This window comes from Apodemus sylvaticus, chromosome 5 (assembly GCF_947179515.1).
Source record: "Apodemus sylvaticus chromosome 5, mApoSyl1.1, whole genome shotgun sequence".
Classification (NCBI taxonomy): Eukaryota; Metazoa; Chordata; class Mammalia; order Rodentia; family Muridae; genus Apodemus; species Apodemus sylvaticus.
Window position 1 is genome coordinate 127,139,395 of NC_067476.1, and position 27,312 is coordinate 127,166,706.

General features: G+C 46.6%; 2 protein-coding genes across 3 annotated transcripts in view; one reads left to right on the forward strand and one right to left on the reverse strand.

Annotated features, from left to right (window-relative positions):
• Rrbp1 (ribosome binding protein 1) overlaps positions 1–839 on the reverse strand; it is a 61,926-nt gene extending 61,087 nt beyond the window's left edge. Inside the window, exon 1 of one of the 2 annotated variants that reach the window (XM_052183779.1) lies at positions 758–839. The gene's annotated coding sequence lies outside the window, so the exon portion shown is untranslated. Of the gene's footprint in view, positions 1–367; positions 445–757 lie in introns of those variants that run through there. The other variant, XM_052183780.1, reaches the window with a different exon arrangement.
• The window catches only part of Banf2 (BANF family member 2), a 65,071-nt gene that overhangs the window by 197 nt on the left and 37,562 nt on the right, over positions 1–27,312 (forward strand). The window lies entirely within an intron of this gene.

Sequence of the window (27,312 nt, forward strand, 5' to 3'; positions counted from 1 at the left end):
AGGACCCCGGGTGGCCCCAACCCTGGCCAGGTCCCGCACCCTCGTGCGGGTTCCGCGAGGACCCGCCGGGAAACGGTGCTGCGGCCCTGCCGCCAGGGGGAGCAGGGAGCCTCATCCCGTACTCCGGGAAGTTGCTAAGGCCAGTCCCGGACGGCACCCGCGGCGAGCCCTATGGTCCCCGCCCGCCCCGTCGGGGCTGCCGACGTGTCCAGTGGCCACAGCCCCGCAGCCCGGGGCTCTGGGCCCGGCGTCGCCAATCCAGTCTCTGCCCTCGTCCCAGGCCGGCCCACCGCCTTCCGCCCCCCCAACCCCCTCCGGCCCGGACTCCGGCCCGGCAACGTCATCCGGTGGCTTCCCGAAACTTAACCCCTTCCTCCGCCAGCTGTGCGCCGCCCCGCCCCGCCGCCAACTTTCTTAGCCCAACTTCGGAGCGCGCGGGCCGGCCCGACGGCCGGGCCGAGAGGGAGGGGTCGCCACGTCGCGCCGCGGGGCCGCCACAGCTCCTGGCCGGCCTGCCGGGGGATCCACCCGGAGGGGCGCGCTCGGCCGACGCCCCTGCACGGGCTCGGCCTGGCACACGCAGCTCCGTCCCACCCGAGGGGCCGCGGCTACCGCCAGGGCGGGCGGGCCGGCGCCGCCGGGGGAGGGGCCGCCGAGGAGACGTGTCACTCGCAGCGCGACCGGCCCGGCGCCCCGACGGCCCAGCCCGCGCGCCTCCACCGCCGCCGCCGCTGCAGGGCCCGGCCAAGTTTCTTACCTGCAGCGGGAGACGCGAGAGGGAGAGCGAGAGGGCAAGAGCAGCCGCCGCCGCCGCGGAACCGCGAGAGAGGAGCCGGCCGAGCCTCCACCGAGAAGCCGCCCCTGAGCAGCTGCACACACCGCGACCCCGGCGCCGTCCGCCCCGTCCGCCGTCCGCTCCGGCCGCTCGCTGGCTGCGTGCGCGTGTGTGGAGTCGTGGCACTTTCTGCCTCGGAGCTGGCGAACGGCCCCCTCCGCCGGGATCGCCGCCTCCTGCCTTCCCCACCCGGACCAGCCATTCATCGAGTTGCCTCTCCCCATTGGTTCCCTAGCCGCCATTCTGCCGGCTTCTGGCCAATCAGATAGCGGAAGGCAGCGCCGCGGCGGCGACCATTGGCCAAAAAGGAGGGTCTACATCTCAGCCAATGAGAGAGAGGAGGAGCTGCGGGGAGCCGCGGGGGGCGGGGCCGAAAAGGGGCGGAGCCGCGCAGCGCAACTCTCAGCTCTGCGCGGGGGCGGGTCTCTAACTCCCCGCCCACCTGGGGAGGGTCTCTGCCGGCCCCGCCCACTCCAGGCCGCGGCTTTCCACGCCACCACTTATTCAGATTCTGTGCTGCCTAGGCATATAGATTGTGGTTCGAATCCCCTTAGCTGCAGGCTACTCTTCCCCCACACTGCTGAGGTGCCGATGGGTGTCACCCTGAGGAGGACTGCAGAAATAACCTCACACAAAGCACCAACCTTCGGATCTAAAGATGAGTTAAGGGGACCTTATCTATCTGTATAGGCACTGCATTCTGCATTCCATATTTTCTTAAATAAGTGGAAGAATTGAAAGACCCAGAAAGAACAAAAGAAATAGAGGTGGAAATTTTGACAGGAAAGGCCACTCCCTAAACAGAATGAGATACTGTCCTTGTACAAATCACACAGCAGAATTACATCCATCCTGTGACACTTGATTTCAGATGTTGGTTCCATGAGGTTCTGACCCAAGAAAATCTGATAGCAATCCAGGAAATTGATCTAGGGATACTCCAAATATTAGCCAGCTACCCCTTGAAAAGAAAAAGAAAAAAGAATAAAAAACCAACACCTATGTGGGGGAGGGTTGAATATGCCACCATGCACCAACTTTCTGCTCCGCGCTCTCCTTCCATGTGGATTCCAGAGATCAAAACTCAAAGTCCTTTCCCTGTGCCATCTTGTCAACCCAAAAACCTCTCTTCAAAACTAAGTTCAACTGAAATAATTTAACTTTAGGCGCTTTTTTTCTTCTTTTTCTGAGTCTTGGTCTCACTATGTGGCTGTCCTATGACTTGCTTTGTACAACAGGCTGGCCTAGAACTCAAACTCACAGAATTCCTCCTGCCTCTGTTTCCTGAGTACTGGGATTAAAGGCCTGAAACACCATGCTGGCTTAAGTTTAGATTATAACCATTTTAACAGCATCTCTTTTTAAAATTATCCCTTTGAGCCTGAGGCAAGACCAGCCTCTTTGAAATGAAGTTTGGTCTCTCCTCTGTCCCCCAAGCCCCTTTCAAGTCCGCACAGAGTTTGGTATCAGGTATCTCTCTCTATTCTCTGAGAAAGGGTCTGTCTATCCTGGAGCCCACTCCTTTAACTCATTGGCCAGTAACTCCTGGGTTGCCATCTTTACGGTGCTAGACTATAGCAGCACCTGGATTTTTCACATTCATGCTGGGATTTGAACTCAGGGCCTTCATGCTTTCTCAGCAGGCACTTTACCCATTGAGACATCTCCCCAGCCTCTGAGATGTAATGTTCTAAGAGGTCGAAGGACTACGGCTGCCCCAGCCTCTGTGGCTGCTGAGTTCCTGCCTCCATTCCTCCGTGAGCACCCCTGTTGGCCATTGCTACCCTACAACTGTTGGTCTAAAGTAAAACTGCAGGGAGAGAAGATAGTGGGGTTAGGTTGAAATTAAACCGTGTGTTTTTCTAGTTTGAATCTCAGCAGTTTCTTAGGGAATAAATGATTAATCAGCAGGAATTACCATAGATTACCTTTCTACACTCAGTCATTTTCCAGAGCTGAGACTCACTTGAAATAAAATTTAAGGATCCCAGCTTCTGGCCAGCAGTTGATATGAACCTCTGGCTGGATCATGGGCAAGGCATTTACCTCCCTGGGCATAAATGGACTTTGAGACAGTTACTCTCTCTTATGGGGGATAAGTAAGGACATTTATTCATTCATTCACTGGTGTTTGTTAGTGCCCAGGGAAAACTATAGACTGAGCATGCAGCCTAAAATGATACACAAATCCACCAAGGGCCCGAAGACTTCTCCGTGGCAGGATTGTTCTCTATCTTGGTCACTATTTGTCTTTAATTTTTCCCAGAGGCAGATCCTGGCAGGAGGAATTGGTGCAGATGTGGTAGTCCTTCAATATCTGACAGAGATTAGTTTCAGGACCATCAATACCAGGTTGCAGCGTCTGGGGACAGGCGAGTCTCATATAAAATGATTTGCATAGAGCCTCTGTACTTCCTCCCATATGCTTCAAATTCTCTCTACATGATATACACTGACTTTAATGCAATGCAATGCTATATAAATAGTTGTGATACTGTGTTGTTTAGAGAGTCGGGACAGGGGGGGAAAAACCTGTACATGCTCAATACAGAGACAAGTGTTTTCCAAATATTTTTGAGCCTCTGTTGGTTAACTCTGTGGCTGCAGAACTGTGGGTTGAAGGGATGACTGTAATTCATCTGGGAGATGATCTGGGAAACGTTGATGGAGAACTGAGAAGGGAAAGAACCAACAGAGAGAGCATGGTATCAAGCAAGCAGCTGCTGTGGGGTGTGGGGCAGCCAGGGCCTGTGTTCTGGGGATGCAGAAAAACCTTAGAGAACACACCCCAGAGATTCTCCTCAAGAGGGATGAAGATGTGGTTGGTTATTCATTACCCATTCTTTGTACTTGTTGGCTAAAAGGCTCTTCAGCAGAGGGAGAATTTAACTCACCCCACACCCCCATCAGTAGAGAAAACATTGTCAGGCTAAGGGCAAGAAGCCCTTAGCAGGCTCATGAGTGGCAGAGGGTATGGTGGGGGCCACCATTACACCTTCTCCAGGGGAATCTGCTCCTGGCACAGCGCCTTTACAGAGGAGGGGCTGACAAATACAGGTTCTGTAAATATTATCCACTGGGCAATAGGGTCAGAGAGTCCCCAGTGGTGCGGCATGTTTACAGAAAGGGCTCTCTATCTGTTCCTTCCCCTAATTCAATATTTGGTTCAATCACAATATTCATCTCAGGATGGAATAGTGTGGCATGGTGGGAGCTCTGCCTTCCCCTTGCCCCTGTACCTTCATCCTGTCACCCTCCAGCTGTGCTGTGAGGACTCCTGTCCCCAGGTCCCTTTCCCAAGCTTGACCTTGACTACCCAAGAAACCGTTACTTCCAGAGTAGACAAACAGAAGATGCCCTGCAGGGGAGTGAGGCAATCTGGAGTTAAGGCCTTCCAACACAGCTCCCCCCTCCCCCCAGCCTCATGAGGAAGATCCCACGTCACTGTCCAGCCTCCCGATGCCATCTGCTCAGCAGACTCCAGGCTGAAGCCCAGGAGACAGGTTTCTGCTGTCCACAGGTGGCAGTCTACCATGTAGAATTCAGATGTGGAGAGGAGATTTCAACACAAAGTGGCAGTGGAGTCAGAGAGGCCTGGGGTAGTTTAGGAACGAATACCCAGCATGGAGTTAACCCAGACAGAGAGGAATCTGGAAGGTACCTAGGCTAAGAAGTATGGACCTGGCAAAGAGCAACGTGGCCAAAGGCTAGCTGGCCAGAGACTGGGATGCCAAAGGAAGAGAGCAGGGAAGACTGACCAGGGAGAGAAAAGGGAGGAAAAGACTGACTGCACCGCTGATCACAGGAAAGCAGGGCAGATGAGCATGTTCCATATCTTGATAGAGCAATGGTTACACAACTGTAGCAAAATTCACCAAGTGGTACACTCTTCAAAAGGCTAAAACATAGTCTGTAAGCAAATATACACCTATCAACCAGACTCAAAAAAAAAAAAAGAGGATTTATTAGGTTTTGGTTGCATATGCATAACAAATGAAGCTTTCTTATTAGGAAAAAAAAATAAATGGCTAAGATTCATTACCAAGCATGGTCTTTTAATACATGACAATGTTTTGATTTTTGATTACTAAATTGTGGGTATTTTTTTTAAAAGAGTAGGCAGAAAGATGAAGATATACTACAGTTTTAAAGGTGCTTTTGCTTTGTCAACAGCTATAGAAAGATGACATATGAAATAAAAATCTCATTTTAGAAAAAAGACACACAAGACTAGAGATACAGTTTGGAGGTTAAGAGTACTTGTTGCTCTTACAGAGGATCCTAGTTAGGTTCCCAGCACTCACTGGGGCATCTCACAACCATCTGTAACTCCAGGCCCATGGGACCCAGCATCCTCTCCTGACCTCTGCAGGCACCAGACATGCAGGTGGTGCACACACACACACATACACACACACACACACACACACACACACATACACACACACCAGGCAAAACACTCATACACAGAAACTAAATAAATAACTTTTTAATTTTTCAAAAAAAAAAAGAGGGTGGGGTAAAATATACAATATTTTTTAGGGCTATGCACTGCTTTAAACACCCTACAAATGTGTAAACTCATCGAACCTTAAGAATGGTCCTGTAAGGGAGGTTCTATAACTATCTCCATGTTAAAGATGAGAAAACCAAGGCTCTGAGAGGGTGTGTAACCTGCTCACTGTCCCAAGACATTGTCAAAGAAGCAGTGATTGACTGTAGAGCCCATATACATAAAGACTGCACACTGGAAGGTGCTCTGTGCCTCTGGGAAGAGCAGAGGCTTGTTCTTCTGGTGGTAGCCACTCAAAGAAGGGTTGGTGTATGACATCTACGGTCATTCTCTCAGCATGATCTTAGAGTAACTGAGACCCAGCTAGGTTGGGGACCCACTGGGTTGGGAAAGGACCCATCACTATAATTCAACTAAGAAGTAACAGGAGTTCTTGGAAGGATAGGACGGGGTGGTATTTGTGTGTTTAGAAGGTAATGGAAACAGGGCTTGGTGAACCCAGGCCAGGGAGAGATAGGAGTCATCTTTGATCTGGGCTTTCTAGCCTGAGGGATAGGGTCGTGTGGTGTCACTTCTGGGACAGGATACTTAGCACAGTATACATGGTGTTAAATTAAAGGCTCCTGAGGGAAGTCCTGAGGGAGGTACAGCAGGCAACGCCTCACTTATACTCCACCACACATTCTGAGACACCCAACATTGGGTGACTGCATCCTACAGTTTAGAAGGTACCACATAAACTTAGACAGTTACAGCATCATTAGGTCATACAATAGGACCACTTTGTATATGCACCAATATCTGTCATTGCACTATTGTTTCTGTGGAGACAGAATTTAGAAGCCTAAGAATGCCACTTGTAGTGGTTTGAATATGTTTGGCCCAAGGAGTGCTACTATTTGGAAGGATAGCCTTAGAGTAGGTGTGTCACTGTGCCCATGGGCTTTAAGATCCTCTTTCTAGGTGTCTGGAAGCCAGTCTTTTCCTGTTTGCCTTTGGATGAAGATGTAGAACTCTCAGCTCCTACTGCACCATGCCTGCCTGCATGCTGTGATGTTCCTGCTTTGATGATAATGGACAGAACCTCTGAACCTATAAGCCAGCCCCAAATAAATGTTGTCCTTATAAGAGTTGCCTTGGTCATGGTGTTTGTTCACAGCAGTAAAACACAAAGTAAGACAGAAGTTGGAACCAGGGAGTTGGGTATTGCTGTGATAGGTCTGATCATGCTTTTGTTTGGAAGAATGTGAATTTGGGAAGCAGTGGAATCCTTTAAGTGGGGCCTAATGGGCCATCCTAGTAGGAATGTGGAAGACTTTGTTGCTGAGAGTGACTTGAACTATGCAGACCTGGTTCAAGAGGTTTCAGTGGAAAAGAATTTCAGTATGAGGTATAGAGACTGTTGTGATATTTTGGTGAAGAATGTGACTGCTTTTTTTGCCATTGTCCAAAGAGTCTGCCTGAGGCTAAGGTGAAGAGCTTGAGCTTCAGTGCTTTGTAAAAGTGCTTTATACAGTCTGGTATAATTCTGTTGTGTGGTTACTAAAGTTCATTTTTATGAAGAGTGTTTTAATGAAAAGGAGCGAGCTGAGAAAGGAAAAATACAAAAAAATATGCCTCAAGTGTTAAAGGGGCACCAGGAAGTAGAATGAAGCTGTTATCTAGGAGATAACAGATTAAGGGAGTAGGACCTTGGAGCAAGATCCCACCCAGAAAACCTTAGGTCCAGGCAAAGTGCTACATACTAATTCTAGTAGACAAAACCAATCTCTGAATTCAAGGCCAGTATGGGACAGAACAAGTACTAGGTGAAGAAAAGCTTAAGTCCAGGCATGGTGGTACATGCCTTTAATCCCAGAAGACAGAGCAATGTAGATCTCTGAGTTCAAGGTCAATCTGCAGAGCAGGTTCCAGGACAGCCAAGCATAGGCAGTGAGGGAGTTGGAAAACAGAACACTGGTAATAAGGGGAATCGTGTTCCACCCCAGCAAGCAGAAGAACTCAGCAGCTTCAGCCACGTGGCTCTGACTTTAGAGTCCAGAATGGAAGGGACTACTGGGACTATTGATGCTGGTTAGCTGGAGCTGAGAAATAAGTGGTGATTAAGAAGAGACAAGCATCACTGAGGTGAAATCTTCTGAGAAGTGTTTTCTGAGAGCACAAAGAAGCTGTGTTCCAGAGATAGTCAAGGTTGTACCTTGTGCTGCAGCTGGACTTACTAGTATGTAAAACTCACCCAGTGGTACTGGTTTTGAAGGTATGAAAGGATTATGAAGAGAAGAGGCTTGGCACTGTGAGAGGCCAGGGAAGGCCATTGGAAAAGGTGCAGCCTCCGTTGCAGCTGATGGCCCAGGACTGAAGGACTGCAAAGGAGTTGAGCCTGTGAGAGGCTATTGGTGAAGCCCAGTTGCAGCAGAAGATCCCAGCATATTGGAGATGCCAGTAGCATGGGATGATCACCAAGAAGAGCAGCAGCAGTGGAGTGGATCAGCCTGAGCTTAGAGCGAGCGCTACAGAGGGCAGAGCCAGAGGTTCCAAGGGTGAGGAGAAGTAAGCAGTTTTCAATATAGCCTGGAATGGTGAAGTTGGCTCCAGATTGAAGGGCACTGAATGGAGAGGCCATGAGCATTAATCCCTCATCTCACAGATGGATCCCATGAATGCTGCTGTAAACGCATCACTCTCTAGGATCTGGAGACATATCCTTGAGGAAGGTGAAGGGTTCCCTTTCCATGAGCACACTCACAGAACAATGGGGAGAGGAACCATAAGGAAGGCAAGCCAACAGGGAAGATGAGTTCAAGTGGACAATGAGCTACAGAGAAGGCTAAGGGTGGAAATATATAAAGATGATCAGAAAAGTCCCCTTCCCACTCTGTGTGTGTGTGTGTGTTTGGGGTAGGGGGTGAGTTGAGATTGCATAAGATACAGATCTTGTCTCAAGATAAAGATGATGAAGTACCAAAATCTTGGGGCAGAGGGAAGCTCAATCTGAGGTTCAGGGGACAGTAGGAAGGTTGGTGGCTTGGCTCGGGCTTAGGGAAGGAAGCAGAGCTTGGCAGATAGATATGGAGAAGATGCCTAAGGATAAGGTAAGATGAAGAAGGATCCAAGGGAACCTTCCCTAAGAGAAGGCGGTCTTTATCGGTCTACAGTGCTCTACATTGTAAATGGTCATATTTATAAGGGTCACATTATAAATGCTGCAACAAGCAGAAGAGATTGTATGATGTAACAGAGGTTGGGAGACATGGGGAGCTGGAGCAGGATGCCAGGCCAGGTGTTGTTGATGCTGCGGTAGTAAATATGTAACCCCTGGGTGTTATGAATGAAGCCTCCTTTGCTTATAACGTTTGCCATTCCTGTGGTGTAAATTTTTGCTTCAGATCCCACTGTGTTCAAGTTGGTAGGGAGAACTCTGCAGTCCTGTGCCACTCACTGTAAACCATCTCTACAGGAATATGAGCAAAACAATGATATTTAGTATTTATTATCTTTGTTTTTAAAATCTACCTCATGGCAAATTTTAGATGATTTAATTTTTAATAATATTTGTGTTTAATAAATTCCTCAAAAACTCTCCCAAATATAGCAATCAGATCTCATAAGTGAACTAGTTCCATTATATCATTGAACATGGTGGCCATCCAGACCACCAAATGGGAGTGGGGAGACAGAGAGGGAGAGAGAGAGAGAGGGGGGGGGGGAGGGAGAGAAGTGAGCGGGGCAGGATTTTAAAATATTAGAATCAATGAAATACTAAATCAGGTATGGTAGTGTAACACCTTTTAATCTGAGCCATGAGGAGGTTTACGTAGGAGGATCATGTGTTTGTAGCCATCCTGGGTGACACACTGAGACTATACTTCAATCCCTCAATTCCAAAATATAATAAAGAAAAATAATGAAGCTAGGCATGTAGGTTTATGTCTATAATTACAGTAGTCAGAAGGCTGAGGCAGGAAGATTGCTGTAAATTTAAAGCCAACCTAGAATACATGGTGAAATCCAGGATAATGATATAGAATGAAGGTGTATCTCAAAAAAAAAAAAAAATCAATGTAGAAAACAGGAAAAATAGTATATCGTGCATGTGTAGGTTGACATGTCCAGGCCCACTGAGGTCAGTGTGTCTCTAGGCAAGGTATCATTGCAGAAAAAGACCCTGAGAGAAAGACTTAAACACTAGGAGTTTATCTGGAAGATGCTGATAAGAATATTGCAATGGAGGAGCAGGAGCAGGAGGTAGTAGGAGAAAGGCAGTAAGGAGGGCATCAGAGAAACTGCTGCTGTGGCCCAGCAAGGCAGAATCCCACCGAGGAATCCCAGACAGAGTGTGGACTGCGCAGTCAAGGAGCGAAGCTTTAAAAAGAGATTTAAATGAAATATATTTAGAGTGTGTCCGCACAGGCGTGTGCACGCACGTGAAAGTCAAAGGAAAATCTATGGGACTTGCTTAGTTTCTCCCACCATGTGTGGGACCTGGGGTTGGGTGCAAGTCCTCAGGCTTGACCCCAAGCACCTTAACTTGCTGAATGAACCATCTCACCAACCCAGGAGAGGAGTCCTTCTTCTCCAGTGTCTGGCTATCCCTGGTTTAAAATTATGCCAGTAAGCATTAACTCGCCTGTGTTTCCAGCCCACATACCAGAGGAAGCACTCAGAAGATGGTAGCCTATGTTTGTAATTATGGGCCCAGGAATGACAGAGGGGATGTGGGCAGGGCACTAACAGAGTCTGCTTCAGAACTCAGAAACAGTTCTTGAATGAATTAACAAATGAACGAATAAGACAGGACCCTTTATACCTAAATTTAGAATTTAAAATTTAAAAACATAGTGAGTATCTTTCTATTCCCCAGTCAGCATATGCCTGCTGTACTCTTGCAAGATCTAGAGTAAAGAGCTTGTGTGATCTCTTAGATAATTTAAATTCTGCAGCTGTACTTCTCAAAACCAGAGTAATATTATACACAGAAGGCAAAAAAAAAAAAAATCTCTAGACTATAGTGTCTAAAAATAGATAAGACAAAATAAAGTAGATAGTAAGTTGAACTAACTTACCAACATATGTAGTTGTTAGTGATGTTGAAAGGTAACTTAGGTCAGAATATTTGGTTTGTTGTCTTGGGTAAGATTAGGAGTGAGCTAAGAGGCCTTTTGCAAATGTCAATACTTGGTCCAAAGGCTGGCTTTAAGTTCCCAGAGTAAACAGGGAAAAAAAAAAAAAAGAAATAATAGATGAATCACACCATTATGGTGCTTGGTTTTTTTTCTGCAATGTTTTGCAAATGATCCTTCACCAGTCACAACAGGGAAGTGTCCTGACTGTCAACTTTAAGTTAGGGACAGGAAGCTCAGTTTCAGAAAAGTACGAAGGCTTATGTGGGCCTTCCTACTTATAAATGAGAAAGTGATTTTTTGACAAATCCAATCTTTGAAGACCAGCATGTTTCCAGGGTATATCTCCCCACTGCCTTCAAGGATCCACCAATGCAGAAACGAACAGGTTCAACAAACCCTTCATGAGTTAAGGAAATCTTTTTCATTTCTACCACCTCTTTCAGGCTCCAGGATGAAGGGGTGGGTTTTTTTGAGGGGTGGGGGCCTACTTTATTGGGTTCTTATACTTACCACCCTTTCAACCCTTACCACACCCTAATCCCTTCCAATCCTCCAACACTAGCTTAAAAGAGGTGAGAGAGGAGGTCTCTTTAGACTATTTCCTGCTATTTAGGGGTGTTTGGTTTCTTGGGGCAAGTCCGATCTTGGTTGTCAGAATCTCCAATTTTTCTTCTTATCTCTTAGCTCATGACCACTTGACACACAGCAGCAACAAGTACAGCAGCAATAGAGACAGCAGCAGGAGCAGCAGGAGCAGCAGGAGCAGCAGAAGCAGCAGCAGCCATGCCCCAGGCTCTCTCAGGGTTCTCCCATTTATACCCTCTCAAGAGTCCCCAGAATTCCAAACATAACTGTCTGCAGCTGTCACAATTTACACCCCTCCTAGAATATGAGACAATCATACTTAGTGGATGTAGATAGTCTGAAGCAACCCCATATCCCATGCCTGGGATTAAAACAAAACAAAAAAAAGGGGGCTTTTCTCTAACATCAATAAACTATGTAAAATAAGAACAATTATGAGAACTATTTGGTAAGAATTATATTTACAATTTCCAGTCCATTTGTATTTAACAAACTTGGAGAAAGTGATCCACTATCTATCATCTCTCTTGGTGAGTCCAAAGTTCTGCACCTAAATAACTTTCTTATCATAACTTGCATTTATCAACCTAAAAGCATCTTTTTAGATCCTAAACATTTTTGTAGATCCTAAACAACTTAAGCTTTTGTCTTTAATCTTTAATAAGAAAAACTGTAAGACTATTACAATCTAGTCTTCAACCCCATCTGAGACCTAGGAAGGATAAATATTACTTGTGTAAACAGAAAGTGTAGGGTAATCAACTTCCAAAACTATAGAAAAGAACAGAGAATGCTGGTTGCCTAAATAGTCACCCAACGTTCCGCTGTATCCTTGGGGCGTCCATCTTTGGCCTACAGGCCCAGAATATTTGAGAGACTTTTCTGTGAAGCAGGAATTCTAAAGGACTGGCCTACCTTATCTCTGCAAAGTTGGGCAGTCGACTTTCCAGTGTCCTGCTTGTCAACAGTTTGGACAGCCTGCTGTTAGTTGTTGAGGTAAGGGCAACTTTCTGCCCATTGGCTAGCTTTGCCATGTTTGAAGCAAACTCCATGTGGAGGTTCCTCAATGCCCATCATCTTCTTTGAAGTAGATTGGGGTGCTGCCAGGAGCTGATGTGTCTGTCAGAAAAGCCTTTTATTATTAAAAAATTCTTAAATGCCATATTCTGTAGATCTCTGAAATGTTTGAAGACCATCTATCTACCTATAGTACATCTGAGTAGACACACGTTGCTTATATCTAGCTATTTACTTTCTGTTTAACCTTGAAAACATATACAAGAGAGTAAATAAAGCTTATTTCTGTAATTACTAAATTAGTGCCTAACCAGACTATGAGTAAGATTTATAGGTGACAACTTGTATTTCTAATTATCCTAAACAGTGTGCAATAGTAGCTTTCACAAGACTAGAATTTTACATTGCATTTTTGTGAGTTGCATATGTACAATACATTAAGCAAGAGTTGAAATAATCTTAAATTTCTATCTATAAACAATAATTCATACCAACTTAAACTATTTGAGACTTATTGCTTTCATAGTCTAAAAGGAGATACAATAATCCACCTTTTATCCTTTCACCAGACCATTCTTTGGATATTAATGGGCAGGCAGAAAGCTGCCCAAGGAGTTTTAGTTGAAGCTGGGTATAGTGGCACATACCTGGAATCCCAGAATTTAGGAAGTTGCAGTGGAAAAACCCCAAGTTTGAGAGCAGCCTGGGCTACATAACAAGATCCTGTCTTTAAAAAAAAAATGTTTAAGCAGGGCAGTGGTGGCACACTCCTTTAATCCCAGCACTTGAGAGGCAGAGGCAGGCAGATTTCTAAGTTCAAGGCCAGCCTGGTCTACAGAGTGAGTTCCAGGACAGCCAGGGCTACACAGAGAAACCCTACCTCAGAAAACAAAAACAAAAACAACCAAACAAAAAAATGTTTAGTTGTTCAAAGACCCTGTCCAGTTTTCCTGTTTAGCCAGGACATCCTAAAATCTACAGAATCATACCCAGTATTCTCAGATAAGGGGAAGTACACTTCCAGAGAAACAATGTTCCTGGGGTGAGCCCAGCTTGACTAGATACCACATATTGGACATCATGGGCAATGTGGACAAGGAAAGATAGTTGGTCTGGAAGGTCCAATGGACCTTTATTGTTCTATCCCTGAGCAGAAAGTATGTTGAAGCAGTTTAGCAAGCCAAACATCTCACTCCTTCATTAAAATTACCAGAAGAAGAGATTTGGCTCAGTGGTAAAGAGCTTGTCTAGCATGCACAAGTGTCCTTATTCAATCACCTGCACCGCAAAATAAGTAAGCAAAAGCAAAAAGATTGCCGCTGGTGAAGAGCTGTCCCGCGGCATTCTGTCAGTCATTGCTCGTTGATGCATTCATTCACTCAGGGATACAGTAGTCTCCGCCAGTAGCTAAGACTTCTACAGAGAGGGAGGCAAATAGGCCCTTTTGTCCTCTGCATGTGCGGTCTTAGTGGCAGGTGGTGGCAGGCGGTGGCAGGCAATCAGTTTGGGGAGTAGACCGAAGATTCAGCTGTGGGATACCCACCACTGTTAGTGCACAGGACAAGGGCGGTGAGGAACTCTGACAGCCTGAACTGGTTTCCAGCCCCTTTTCTCTTTCCAGTGTATCCTTCCGCAAGCTTGATCCCATAAATTAGCCTCTATTTCCAGTTTGTTTACCCTCACCTGAAGAAGCTTCAAATGGTCCTCACTGGGGCTGGTTCCTTCCCTGACATTCACAGACCTGCCTCTTCCCACCACCAGGCTGCACATCCTCTCCCCTGTGAACACCTAAGGCCTCAGGCAGCCGCACCCCACAAGGCCAGTTCCCATCTTCTCATCTTTCAAGCCCTGCCTTTGGTCATTTATGTAACAGGGGCCTAAGTTTTCCAAACATCTTCTTGGAAGTGTTCTCGAATTGAATTGGGTTGTGTTTTGTCCTTAAGAAGCCCACAGAACAGTGCTAAATACTTTTTACCTTGTCCTAGATCCCCTTTGAAGGCCGCCACATCCATCGGATTTACGAGGAGACTCTTTGTCCAGGAAGCCACACTTCAACAACAACAATAATACTTAAAAGGCTGGATTTGTTCTTTTTCTTCCTGGATTCCCCGTGAATTTAGTTCTGCAATAAGCAAGTCTCTTATAGCTCCAGGAAGTCCTTTCTTATGTCTATCTTAAACCAGTATGTCCTGACTGTCTGCTTATTTCTTCCAGTCTTAATCTTTGTGTTTTTTTGGCAGAGCTGAGGCCCCCTCATGCTGGGCCTCTGCTAAGGGGTCACGATGCGGGTCATTGTTGATTAATAAGTGCCTGGCACTTAAACCTTATTATTACATCTCCTCGTCCAGGTTCATCCTTCCAGACTTAAAAACTGAGCTCCTCAGCCCTTCTCCCCCACTTGATCAGTGTGTGGCTCTCCTCAAACTCTGCTAATCAGCCTTTTCGTTCTTTATTTTTTTAATCATTAGTGAGAGGTTTTGAAGAAGATCCTTAAGCCAGAAGCAAAATTCTAAAAAGGCCCAAGAGGGGAGCTGAGCTCCGTCTGCGCCTCAGCCTGTCAGGCGCTACCACCAGCTGCTACAGCAGCAGCATCCCAGCTCAGCATAACCCTCCCTGCAACCCGTTCCTATTGCAACTGGAGAAGTCAGGATGGCAAAGGGACAGAGCTTAGTCTGCCTGCATGGCAGCAGCTCTCGCTCTCTCTCTCTCTCTCTCTCTCTCTCTCTCTCTCTCTCTCTCACACACACACACACACACACACACACACACAACACACACACACACTTCTGATGGGCACCCTCATCAGGGAAGTCTAGGCCTGGGCTTAACTTGGTGAAGTGATCTGAACTATGATGTAGTCAGATTTCTTCCTCCTGAGTCATTTCCTTGTATGTCCACGAATGCCCAGGACACTCTGGAGGGCATCTGTGGGTGTGCATATTTGTGATGAATGAAGGGGTGAAGATGGAAGGCTCATTTATACTAAAGTTTCAGTGACTTACTATGTAGTACTTTTCAGATTTTTTTTTTTTGGCCAGTTATCTCCAAAGGTGAGCAAAGGTAGACACTGAGGCTGGGGACTTTGGTTCTAAAGTCATCCTTTCCAGGCTGGTGTTAAAGCCAGGTGTGGTATGTGCCTGTGATTATAGTACTGAAGAGGCTGAGGGAGGAGGCTCAGAAGGCATGGTGACAGCGCGGGACCCACGGTGTGGCTCTACAGCTTGAGGCTGCTTGGTCACGTTTCGGCTATGGGTGCCAACAAAGAAGGGTGAATGCTAGCTTTCAACTTACTTTCTCCTTTTTATTCTTTCCACCTGCTCCCCCAGCCCACGGAAGAGCACCTGCCAGGTTCTGGATGAGTTTTCCTTCTCCGTTGATCACCTCTGAAACACCCTCACAGACACATCCCGAACTGTCCCTCAATCCAAGGTGATTCTGAAGATAGTCAATGACCATCACACACACACACACACACACACACACACACACACACACACGAGATCTCTAGGTTCTCCAAAATACATCCAGAAAGTCAAGTATGCAAGTATTATCAAAATAGACATTTTTACCGCAGTTTGGTGCTTTTGGTTAATCTTTGTACGTGTGTGAGTATGAATGTGATTCTGGGCCTGGACATGTATGTAGGCACTAGAGGAGGATATCAGTCATCCTGCTGATCACTCCCCACTTTATTCCTCTGAGACAGGATCCCTCAGAGTCTGGGCTAGGCTGATAACCAGTTTACCTAGTGATCCTCCTGTCTCCATCCTTCATAATGCTGGGCTTAGAATGCAAAGTCATGTCTGACGCTTTTACATGGGTGCTGGTGTTCAAACGCAGGTCCTCATGCCTGTGCTTTATTGCAATTTATATAGCATAGACGTGATATGAGTGAATTCAAAGAGTAGAGGAGACTCTACCAGGAAAAGCACAAAAGGGGGCTGTGGAGACATGGCTCGGGGAGCAAAGTGCTTCCTTGGCAAGCATAAGGACACGATTCTGTCCCCAGTACCTGAGTGAAAACACTGGGCCTAGAGCCACACGCTTACAACCCCAGGGCTGCAAGGTAGAGGCAGGAGGGTCCCTGGGCCTTGCCGACCAGGCAACCCAGACTAATTAGCAAGCCCCAGTTCCTATAGAGAGAACCAGTCTCCAAAAAATGATGGCCGAAAAACAAAATTGATACCTGAAGCTGACTCCTGGCCTTCACATATACATATATGTACACTTGTACATAAGTAAACAGGCATACATATATAATTACACACACATACATACACACATATGTATATATATATGTGCTTTATTGCAATTTATATAGCATAGGGGCTACATTAGTCAATGTCTAGGGAATTGACCCACAGTGTCTTCCAGTTGGCAAAGCAGGAGCCTGGGGAGCCCCTCCAGGAAGCTGGGCATTCAGAAGAGGAGGAGACAGGCAGGGGCTGAGAGTGTTCTGGAAAATGTACTGGGTGGTCACTGGAGGAGAAGGGCGCCTCCTGCTCCAAGTTACTTAAGACGGTGGTGGTGGCTGTCCCTGGTAAGCAGCACACGTGGCAGTGAGCTGGCATTTTCCAGAATGACCCACCCACAAACCTGTGGTCTTCCTGGTGCTGCTTCAGCAGAGCGAACAACAGCTCCCTGAGAAGCGCTCGCCCGCTTTCCTTCAGACATGAAAACGAATGAGATGCATTTCTGGTGCGTTTTAGAAAACTCCACTGTGGTTTTGATAAGACTCGTGCTCATGCCAGGGCCTTGCAGCCCTCTCAGTCTGACGGCTCTGAGGGTGCGGGGAGGGCAGAGCTCTCTAGCCCCGCTGTACCTGGCTGGCAGGGGTGTCTTCTCCAGCCCCTCCCAGAGCCCAGTCATGCCTGCAGGCAGGACAATGTCCTCCTTGTTCCCCAGTCTTCGCTAAATACTGGCCACTGAGAAGCCGTGCCATAGCAAACATTCAGACCTGAGGCCAACAGGCACATCTTGGGCAGATTCCTTCAGCCACCAGGTGGAAAGAAGTCATATTTATCCCACAGTGTCTCCTTATGCAGAAACAGCCAGAAAATTGTGACTATACCCAGTGTGTAGCCCAATGTTGGTAAATGTCTCTTCTTTCAATGCATGACTTCTCTGCTTGCTTGCTTGCTTGCTTGCTTGCTTGCTTGCTTGCTTGCTTGCTTGCTTATTGAGGCAGTAGCTCACCCTACAGCCCAAGCAGACCTCAAACTTCCTTTCTTCCTGCACCATGCTCTGGAGTGTTGGGATGGCAGCAGGCACCACCATGCCCAGCTTGGTGCGTGATTGTTTTTAACATCTGCTGTGCTCGATGGCTAAGGTTGAAGTAGTGAGCGTAGCAGACATGAGCCCTCTGCTGAAGGTCTGGATGGATGTGGAGGAGCTGTGTGGGGCAAGCAAGAGTTCCCTGACGGTAGCCTCCTCTGGCCTGCAGGCTTCTCTTTAATTGTCCTCAACTGAGGTACAAAGTGTTCCGGTGAAAATTTTTGGAAGTAAATAATCCCTATGTTGTGATGAGCATGGTCATCGGAGCAGCGGGACGAAGTCTCACAAGCAGGAAATGCCTCTTTGTCCAGTGCATCTGCACTGTGTGTGCTGCCTGTCCATTAGGCGCTTAGTAGCTCTGAGAGGTGGGATTCTGGGCTCATGGGTATCATACCTATGTTCAGACAATACCCACGTTACTTAATAACAGCCCAAAGCTCCAGGGCAGAGGAGATTCCTGGGTGGGACACACAGGAGGACAGAGCAGTAATAGAAACCCTGACTGAGAATCTCTGGTATTGCATAACGGAGAAATATCCTCCTACATATGGCAGAAGGCTCTTCTAGTAGATTAAAGTGACAGAAAGGGAGAGTGGGGGAAGGGGCTACTTTAGTGCAAAGCCTCAAGTGCTTTGAGAGATGAAACTTAAGTCATCTGAAGGAAACAGGTACAGCAAAAGGCAGGACACAGTTTGTGCAAAGTCCCAGAGGCCTGAAGACACTTCACAATTTCAGGGAACTGAGTGCAAGCTGATAAAGACATGAATAAAAGAGATACAAAGAAAGTCAGGCTCTGGAGAGACAGTCCGGCAGTTAACAGTGCTCCACACTCTTCCAGAGGACCCACATTTGGTTCCCAGTATCCATACCAGGAAGCTCACAACCACCTGTAACTCCAGCTCCACGGGATTTGACATCCTCTTCTGGACTCCAAAGGCATCCTCACATGTGTTGGCGTGCGCACACAGACACATGTACATGAATAAAATTAGAAATTAAAGGAGATTAGGCTCTAGATTTGGGATATGAATAACTATTGTAGTGTTTTTAGTACTTTATGGTGGGTATTGAGCATACACTATCTCAATTTAGCAATCCCAAAAGTCCCGTTCATTTTACAGATACGACAATAAGCATGAGTTTCTTCAAGATCACAAAGCTAGGAGGTAGTGAGACAAGGACAATGGTCAAGGTCTGTCGGCACACTGAGAGCGCCACTCACATGCAAGAGGGCCCGTTTGTATCCATGCTTGGAGATTATTCAGTAGGCAGCCTGTACCACCAAACCTAGTGGCTCTGTACCATCTTGGAGTTAGTCTCTGTATTTATGTGGCTTTCTTCTTTTCCTAGGCTAAGGGCTGGTGGGGAATATAAAACAAAGATTTATATCACTTTGGGCTGGGATTATAGTTCAGTGGTATGAGGTGTATTGGCTGGTTTTATGTGTCAATTTGACACATTCTAGGGTCCTTAGAGAGGAAGGAGCCTAGTTGAGGAAATGCCCCCAAGAGATCCAGCTGTAAGGCGTTTTCTCAATTAGTGATCAATGGAGGCAGGCCCAGTCCATTGTGTGTGGTGCCATCCCTGGGCTGGTTGTCCTGGGTTCTAAAAGAAAGCAGGCTGAGCAAGCCATGTGAAGCAAGCCAGTAAGCAGCATCCCTCCATGGCCTCTACATCAGCTCTTCTATCCAGGTTCCAGCCCTGTTTGAGATCCTGCCCTGAGTTCCTCCAATGATGAATTATAATCTGGAAGTGTAAGCCAAATAAACCCTTTCCTCTCCAATTTGTCTTTTGGTCATGATGTTTCATAGTAGTAATAGAAACCCTAATTAAGACAATAGATTAGGCAGGTATCCTTGTCCTTGGTGAGCACATGAAATGTTGTGGTTAAAAAAAGAGATGATGTAGCTGTGTGTGACTGTAAACATTTGAAGTCCCAACACTTGAGAGATACAAGCAGAAGGGTCAGGAGTTCAGAGACAGCCTCTGTTATTTAGAGGCTCTGTTGTCTAGTGTGGGCCACATAACAGTCTGAAGAAATAAAAGAAAAAAGAGTACATAGAAAGATAGTAGATGATACAAATAAATGTAGGTATTTGTTTCCCTCGAGGATGTTTGTTGCTAGTTTACTAAGAATTGGAGATCAGGACTGCTTTAAGACATACAGGGGTAGATACACACAAAAAAAGCATCTACAGGAGCTCATCACATTAAAAATCTAGTGTATTATAGACCATTATAGGGGCTTGCCATCTGTAATTTGCAGTTTAAAAATAGGAGTGCTTTATTATACTATAGAACAAAAGAGAACTACACAGGTGAAATCTTGGTAAATCTAAAAAAAAGAAAATGATTACCTAAAATATTACCCATGAAACACAATCCCCATCACATATGTAGTATATTTCTTTCTATTGTCCTCTAGTCAGGCAACACGTATGTATATACATATTATACATCATTGCATACACAGGTTCACACATGTTATTCATAGGCATCTACCTTCTTGTGGTATAAATAATATGTTTTAAAAATTCATGTATTATTTTTTAGCTTCTTTAAAAATTTGCGTATGTGTGCACACACATACGTGCCACAGTGTGCAAGCGTAGGTCAGAGAACAACTTGGGCAGTTAGTTTTCTCTTTCTTCCACTTAGGTCCTTGGGATGGAATTAATGTCACTAGGTTTGGAGGCAAGTGCTTTCAGCTGCTGACCCATTTCACTGGTCCAAACCATCTACTTTGAAAGTGAAATAAGGGCTCTGGATGTAGCTCAGTTGGTAGGAGTAGCTGTCTGGCATCCCCAGGGCCCCTAAAAAAAGTGTGAACTATAAAATTGGGTAAGCTTATTTCAGTCATTATCAGATAAGGATCTAGAAGATTCCCTTGCCCACAAGCCTGCCTTGACCCTTCAACCTACCTTCCTCAGCCTCCTATTCCAGGTGACCACTGAAGTCACTTCTGTAGCCTCAGGCCTGTCTTGCCTGTTCTAGGAGTTTGAGTTCATGGAATTATGTGTATGATCTTTTCCTTCTGGCCTCTATTGCTCAGCAGGATGTTTTTAAGATTTATCATGGGCTCCTTTAAGTATCCACAATTTCTTCAGTTTTATTGTTGACTTGTATTCCAATAGACAAGTTTACCAGAATTGGTTTATCTGGCCATCTATTAATGGACATCTGATAACTTCTGGGTTGGAGCTATAGTGCATAAAAATGCTATGATCGCTGGGCGGTGGTGGTGCACACCTGTAATCCCAGCACTCTGGGAGGCAGAGGCAGGCAGATTTCTGAGTTTGAGGTCAGCCTGGTCTACAGAGTGAGTTACAGGACAGCCAGGGCTATACAGAGAAACCCTGTCTCAGAAAAAAAAAAAACAAATAAAAAAAAAATGCTATGATCGTCCTGTGCAAGTTTTTCTTGTGAATGTGTTCCCTTTGTCTTTGTACAACGCCCAGGAGTAATGTGGGTCTGTAGAATAGGTGTGTATGTTTAACTTTACAGGAAGCCACCAATTTTCCAAAGTGAGAATGAAGGAGGTTATGACTGGCTAGCATTCTCGTCAGCATTTAGTATGCCTGCTCTCTTGATTTTAGTCATTCTGGTGAGGATGTGCTGGCTTTCATATGTATTTCCCTGATGATGGTGACCATTATTTATAGGCAAGTGTTTTCGTAAATGTGATTGTACACTCTGCTGTTTAAGTTCACACTTAGTGTTCTTCTGTTACTAAGTCTTCATTATAACTGTATTAATGACTCCTAATAGTCTACCAAGAGAATTCTTTGCAATTTATTTAATTACCTTGCTATTAGACACTTAAATAATTTCCAATTTCTCATAATTCTAAACTGCACAAATGTTAACATTTTAGTCATAAACTTCCCTCTATGTTTTAGAGTTATACATTCAAATACATAATATGTATATTTCACATATTTTGGATTATTTTCTCCAAATTAATCATAGGCATGAAATGATTTGTTGTAAGCATTTTCATGGGCTGGGATGTAGCTCAGGGATAGACTGTTTACCTAACACATGTAAAGACTTGGAGTTGTTCACACACACACACACACACACACACACACACACACACGCTTTATCCTCTCCCCCTCTCTCTTTCCCTCTCTCTCCTCCCCCTCCCCCTTCTCTCACTCTCCTCCCCCCTCTCTTTTGAGACAGGGTCTTACTGTGTTGCCTAGACTGGCCTTGAACTTGTTGGCCTCCTGCCTCGGTGTGCTGAGCACTGCATTCCCGGCACATGACCACACACACCTGCCAACTTCCTTTAGATCCTTGGCTATGGATGAAGAGCCAACAATGCTCCTGGCAGAGTGTTCTGACCCCATAGGTGTCATGCTGTCTCAAGCCAAGTGAAAAATGGCAAAAGGGGAACTCTGGAGGGCTTTGTCCTTCGATATGACCCACCAAAGGTGGCCAGCAGTAGCTATTCCAGAATTCCTCCACATGAAGTGTCTAGTTGGAGGAAATGGAGGAGTTTGAGGCATATTTTCCAGCCATACTCATTTCTGAGGGGTTGTGTGTGTGTATCTGGGGGAGCTCCAGAGGGGATGCTGATGATGAGAGAGGACGCCAGGAGAGGAGACGAGGTAGTAAGTAAAGTCCTCCACAAAGCCAATGAGGGAGTTGGATTGATCCTGTTGATGCACGTGGAAGGCTGAACAAGTTCACACTGTTGTGCAGGGTGCCCGGAGAGCATGCTAATTCTGCCCACCAGACAGACCCTTCTCAACCACTCTCCAAGCTTCTACCACCCCCCAAACATTTGAGCAAGAGCTTTGCCCCACATTGTATGAGCCCTGCCTGCACATTCTTGCTTCAAGCAGGGAAGGTGAATGCAGAAGAAACGTGCAGAGTTGGTGTGAGAAGCCTCCCTACATGGGAAAAAGCCTTCAGACCAGGTTTCCAGGCCTCTTCCCCAGCTTGCCTGCTGGCATGTTTTCTTAAGGTAACCCTGGCTGAACTCCAAAGGGCAACCAGCAGAACGCCTCCATCTGCCCTGGGACCTTCCTCTTGCCTGCGATTCCCAGACCTTCCATGATATTCTAAGACAGCTTGTGCTTCTCTTTCTAACTGTGTCCTTTGTGGGGTTGGGATATAGCTCAGGACAGCATCTGTCTAGCATAGTTTCATTCCTCAGCACTTAAAAAAGCCAGGCCAAGGTAGGGTCTGAGCCAGGAGTGGTGTGGTACATACCTGTAATCCCAACACTCCCAGGAGGTAGAGGCAGGAGAATCAGGAGTTCAAGGTCATTCTCTGCTACACAGTAAATTCAAGGCCAGAGCAAATCATATGAGACCCTTTAAAAAAATGAAATAAATGTGACCCTCTCAAGGACATACAGTATTTCTTATTCATTCATGTCTTGGGTTGATTTCCCCTGAGCCAAGGACTCAGGAAGCATTAATCTGGCGTTTATTCCTAGGGGGATACTGGGCAGAACTGGCAGAGCTGAGATAAAAGAGGGAAGCAGTAAGAGATGAGTTATCAAGCCATTCCTGCTGTGGGCATGAAGGATTCAGTCCTAGGTGGTCCTTTGCCATTTCCATGAAGGGTTCACCCCTGGCCTGGCTGAGGGTGTTCAATTGGAATGACTGACCATTTTTGACCATGGCCACCACCTGCTGTGGGCATTGTGTGTTCTAGCAGCTGTAGGAAGAGCTACGGAGAAGAGGTACAGGCATGGCAGCAGGAAGTCAGGCTCCCTTCCTGCTGAGGTAGAACAGCCAAGAGGCTGTGGGCAGGACCCATGACAGCACCCATAGGGAGGCCCCCATCATGGCCTCAGGCTGGCCAATGAACAGATCTTCAACGAAGTACAGGCTCTGCTCACTTTGGCCTCAAAAGCACCACTCCTGTTTGTTCTCCAGAAACCTCAAAACACTGCCATCAATCAGCTGGGACTATTTTAAGGTCAAGCCCAGGAGATCAGCACCCCTCATTTGCCCTCAAAGCACATTGTAGTTCCTGGACCCACAGTACCAGCTTCATCTGACCACTTGCTAAAAATTGTACATTTGTGGGTCCATCCCAGACCTACTAAACCAAGTTCCCTGTGGCGGAATCTGCACTTGAGACCTACTGTTCAGATACTAAATTTGAGAATAACTCAACAGTTTCCAAAATGAAGCATGCACACACACACACACACACACACACACACACACACACACACATGCATGTGTATGTGTGTGTATATATAAATACAGACTCCCTAAGCACCTGCAGAAAAAAGGGCTGAGACCTCAGGAAATGGTTTTATCCCATCCCCTTTGATGAACTCTTTGCTTTTTAGTACTATTAATTATAAAATATTCCTAATTATTGGTTACCAACCATGGTACAAAGCCAGATACCACAGAAGAAGATAACTAAAGGGTAGCTGTGCTGGATTTCATGGTGGATTTGTTTCCCTGTTTCCTAAGCTAATATTTAAATTATTTTGCTTGTTTTGAGGCCACAGGAGGTGGACAGGGAAGGGGAGGGTCTGCATATTGCAGGAGGTGGGGTGGGAGGGGGCAGTAAAAAAATAAAAGAAACAAAAAGGCTGCCCTGGAATTTTAAATGAATCACAGATAGTGTGACAAGTTGGGGGTACATATTAGTCAGTTGGTGGGGGTAACTTTAGCAAAGATGGGGTTGGTTTAGTTGAGTTGGCCCAGGGTAGGTGTGTGGTCAAGAGTTAGAATGGCAAGTGGCAGAGGTGATGTCATACCTGGTCTCACAGGCTGATGTTCTACAAGGTAGATACATCTCATTACGTCTCAGCTCCTCATGTCCTACCCTGTCCGCTCATACCAAGCTGCCACAGAAGGGCTATCTCAGTAGTATGACATCACAATGTGACCCATTCAGGGTCTTGGGGCTGATTTATCTCAAGGACCCAGCATATAGATTACTGTTCGCATTGAGCTTACCTGCAGTTACAGATCCACAGTAAGGAGCCTGCTACTGCCTGACCAAGTGCATCTGCTGGTGAGTACTGATACTTTGTCCCTAGGCCCCAGGACCAGGACACAGCCAACAGCTGCCTTGGAGTCCTCATGTCACTCTAGGACAGAATGGGCCCAACCGGGAGCCAGGAATATGTGGAATGAACCCGGCAGGAATGAGCCCAACCTCTTCTTGGGGATGTTGCCACAGCTGTGGCACACCTGCCTCCTTCTGAGCGTCGTCCTGCAGGCTACCCACCTCCAACCAGCACCTAGGTAAAGGTCACCCATGCTCTTGAGGGGTCCCTGTGGCTGAGAGGCTGCGTTTGCAGATGCCAAACCCTCTGGAGTGTATTCCCCAGTCCTCACCAAGGTCATAAGCAGCTATTGGATGAGCACATTCTTTCCTGCAGGTAACTTTGGGCTACCAAGCTCAGAGGGGCTCGTGGTGGGCAGACAGAAAGGAGAGAGCAAGCATGGCACCTAGTACATGCCAGGCTCTTGGCTTCTGTCACTGCGCTTCATTCCCAGCACTGATCTGAGAATTAGGCTATTCTTATACTCGCCACAAATGAGCAGAGGAACTGAGGACTGTGTTCTGTGCTGGGAATGCACTTAATGAAAGCGAGTAACGTGAGTTGTATATGTGCCCTGCACTAACTGTCCGCAGTAAGAGTGCTCTGGAAATGAAAGTGGGAACTCACAGGCCAGCCTGGCCTTCGGTCCGCATAGCTGGGGATGGAGATTCTCAACGTTAGTAGGAGTTAGACCAAAAGATCTTAAAGACCATTTCCAGATCCCACATGGCAGAATTCCGAATTACATAGCTTGCTTAACTTGTGTGAGCCTGGACAAGCCAGGCTTTCCGTAACAATGGTGGAGTCTGTGTTAGTTTGGCAGAGCTGGAGGGAACCCTAAAGATCAATTATACCTCCGTGCTGGGCGCCAAGTGGTGACAGCAGCATAGGCTGGCTACCACGGTTATCCAAAGCCCGCGGATGAACGAGGGAGCTAGGCCTGGGCATTAGCCAATGCTCAAGCGCTTCCATCTTTCTTACAAAACTATCGATTATGGTACCAGGAAGAGTGGCACATGCCTAGGAGCCCAGCACTCAAGTGGTAGAGGGAGGAGGACCAGAAGTCCAGAGTCATCCTCAGCTAGCCTGGGCTACATGAGACCTTTTCTCAAAAAACCTAAAAGATTATACCTATGGTTGGCTTTGAGCTCATGACCACCAATGTCCCCATTTCAGCGGTGGTAATGGCTATATAGCATAAAGTTAGGGTGCTCGAGAGGATGTCACAAGCATTCAGAAGCAATGCATGCCTCGTTCATGGCAAGGAGACCCGGCATTTCGACTTGCAGTGACTTTCCTAGCCTGCACATAACATTTCCTAATCACATCTTTTTGGTTCTCTCTCTCTCTCTCTCTCTCTCTCTCTCTCTCTCTCATTTTTTTTTTTTGTTTTTGTTTGGCCTTTTTTTGAGTCAGGATCTTATATAGCCCAGACTACAGTGATCCACCTGTGTCTACCTCCCTGGGACTGAGGTCAGTCGTACAGTTTCCACGTCAGCCTTTCTTAATCTTCCCTTTGGACAAGTTTGCATTGTCTTCCTGATCCCACATTTTAAGCCCCTCATAGGCTTTGTCCAAGATGGCGTTAGCTTCTTTACAGACTGCCTGTTTCAGTGCCTGGACATTTCTTTCTGACCGGGCTGGCACAATGCAAGTATCTCCACACCAACACATGTTCTGGGATAAGGAGGAAAATATGCTAATGGAAATGAGCCTTGTCTAATTGTGGCAATTTCCCTTCTGTGTGCCACCCTGAAATAGTAGCCATGCCCTGTGCTTTTTTTCACACCAGGAAGCCCCAAATTGGTGGCAGAAATGAGGCTACAGAGGAGCCAGTGAATAGATTCTAGAGCTACTAATATGAAGGAAGACTCCAGCCTATTCAGTATGTGGCGCGCAGGGCCACTGTCACTGGCCTTGACTGTTGGTGAACTGCTGTTGAACTTGAAGAGCCTTATTTAACTAAAAGGAAACAGAACCTCCATGAAATTAATGGAGGATCACGCTCCAGAGCCCATGATCAGACCTCGAGCTCAGATCTGAGTTTGTGTCTGATGTGTCTGACAACCAGCACTGGTCAAAAGAACTTTCTTCAGTGATGGGGTTGTTCTCTGTGCTAACCTGTAGGGCAGCCACCAGGCCCTTTGAGGCCATGGAGCCTTTAAAATGTGGCTAGTGGGGCCGAAGAACTGCATTTTAAATTTTAATTTAGATCACACTGCTATTCTTGGCTACAACTAACTGATGAGCTGGACAGGGAAACTCTCTCTGCTGCTTTTGTGATGTCATCTCTGACCTCAGCCCCTCCCTCTCCGGAGTGTTCTCTCTCTCTCTCTCTCTCTCTCTCTCTCTCTCTCTCTCTCTCTCTCTCTCTCTCTCTCTCCCTCTCCCTCTCCCTCTCCCTGCCCTTCTCCCTCTTCCTCTCCCTCTCTCCATCTTTCCCTCTCTCCCTCTCTCCCTCCCTCCCCATCCACTCTCAGGCTATCCACACTCGTTTTCTAGGTCATCTCATTGTCTCCTTTCTTGGCCACAGTTCACTGGGAGGGTTTCAGAAGAGGTGCTCCCCTTAGAAGGGAGGCCCCCTTGTTCATTTCTTTTAATCCCACTACAAGTCATTCCTCGTCTTTCTGAAACCATCGTCTCTGTTTCGCCTCATTTATTGGCATCTCCCAAGAGTTTCAGTTCTCCCAGAGCGTGGGTGCTGTCTTCACACCCGCCACCTCATGCCTGGGACAGTGCCTGAGAGGACAAGTGCTCAGCCAGAATCATGTCTAAGCCAATGAACATGCTGCAGGCAGCCAGGCTGCAGTGATGGGAGGTGGTCAGCTCTTCTGGACTCTTACTGGGTAACCCCAGCAGGTAGCTTGATGTGGCAAAGGTTACTTATTTCTCCCAATTCTATGGCTCAGAAACCAGGCCCTTATCTTGGTGT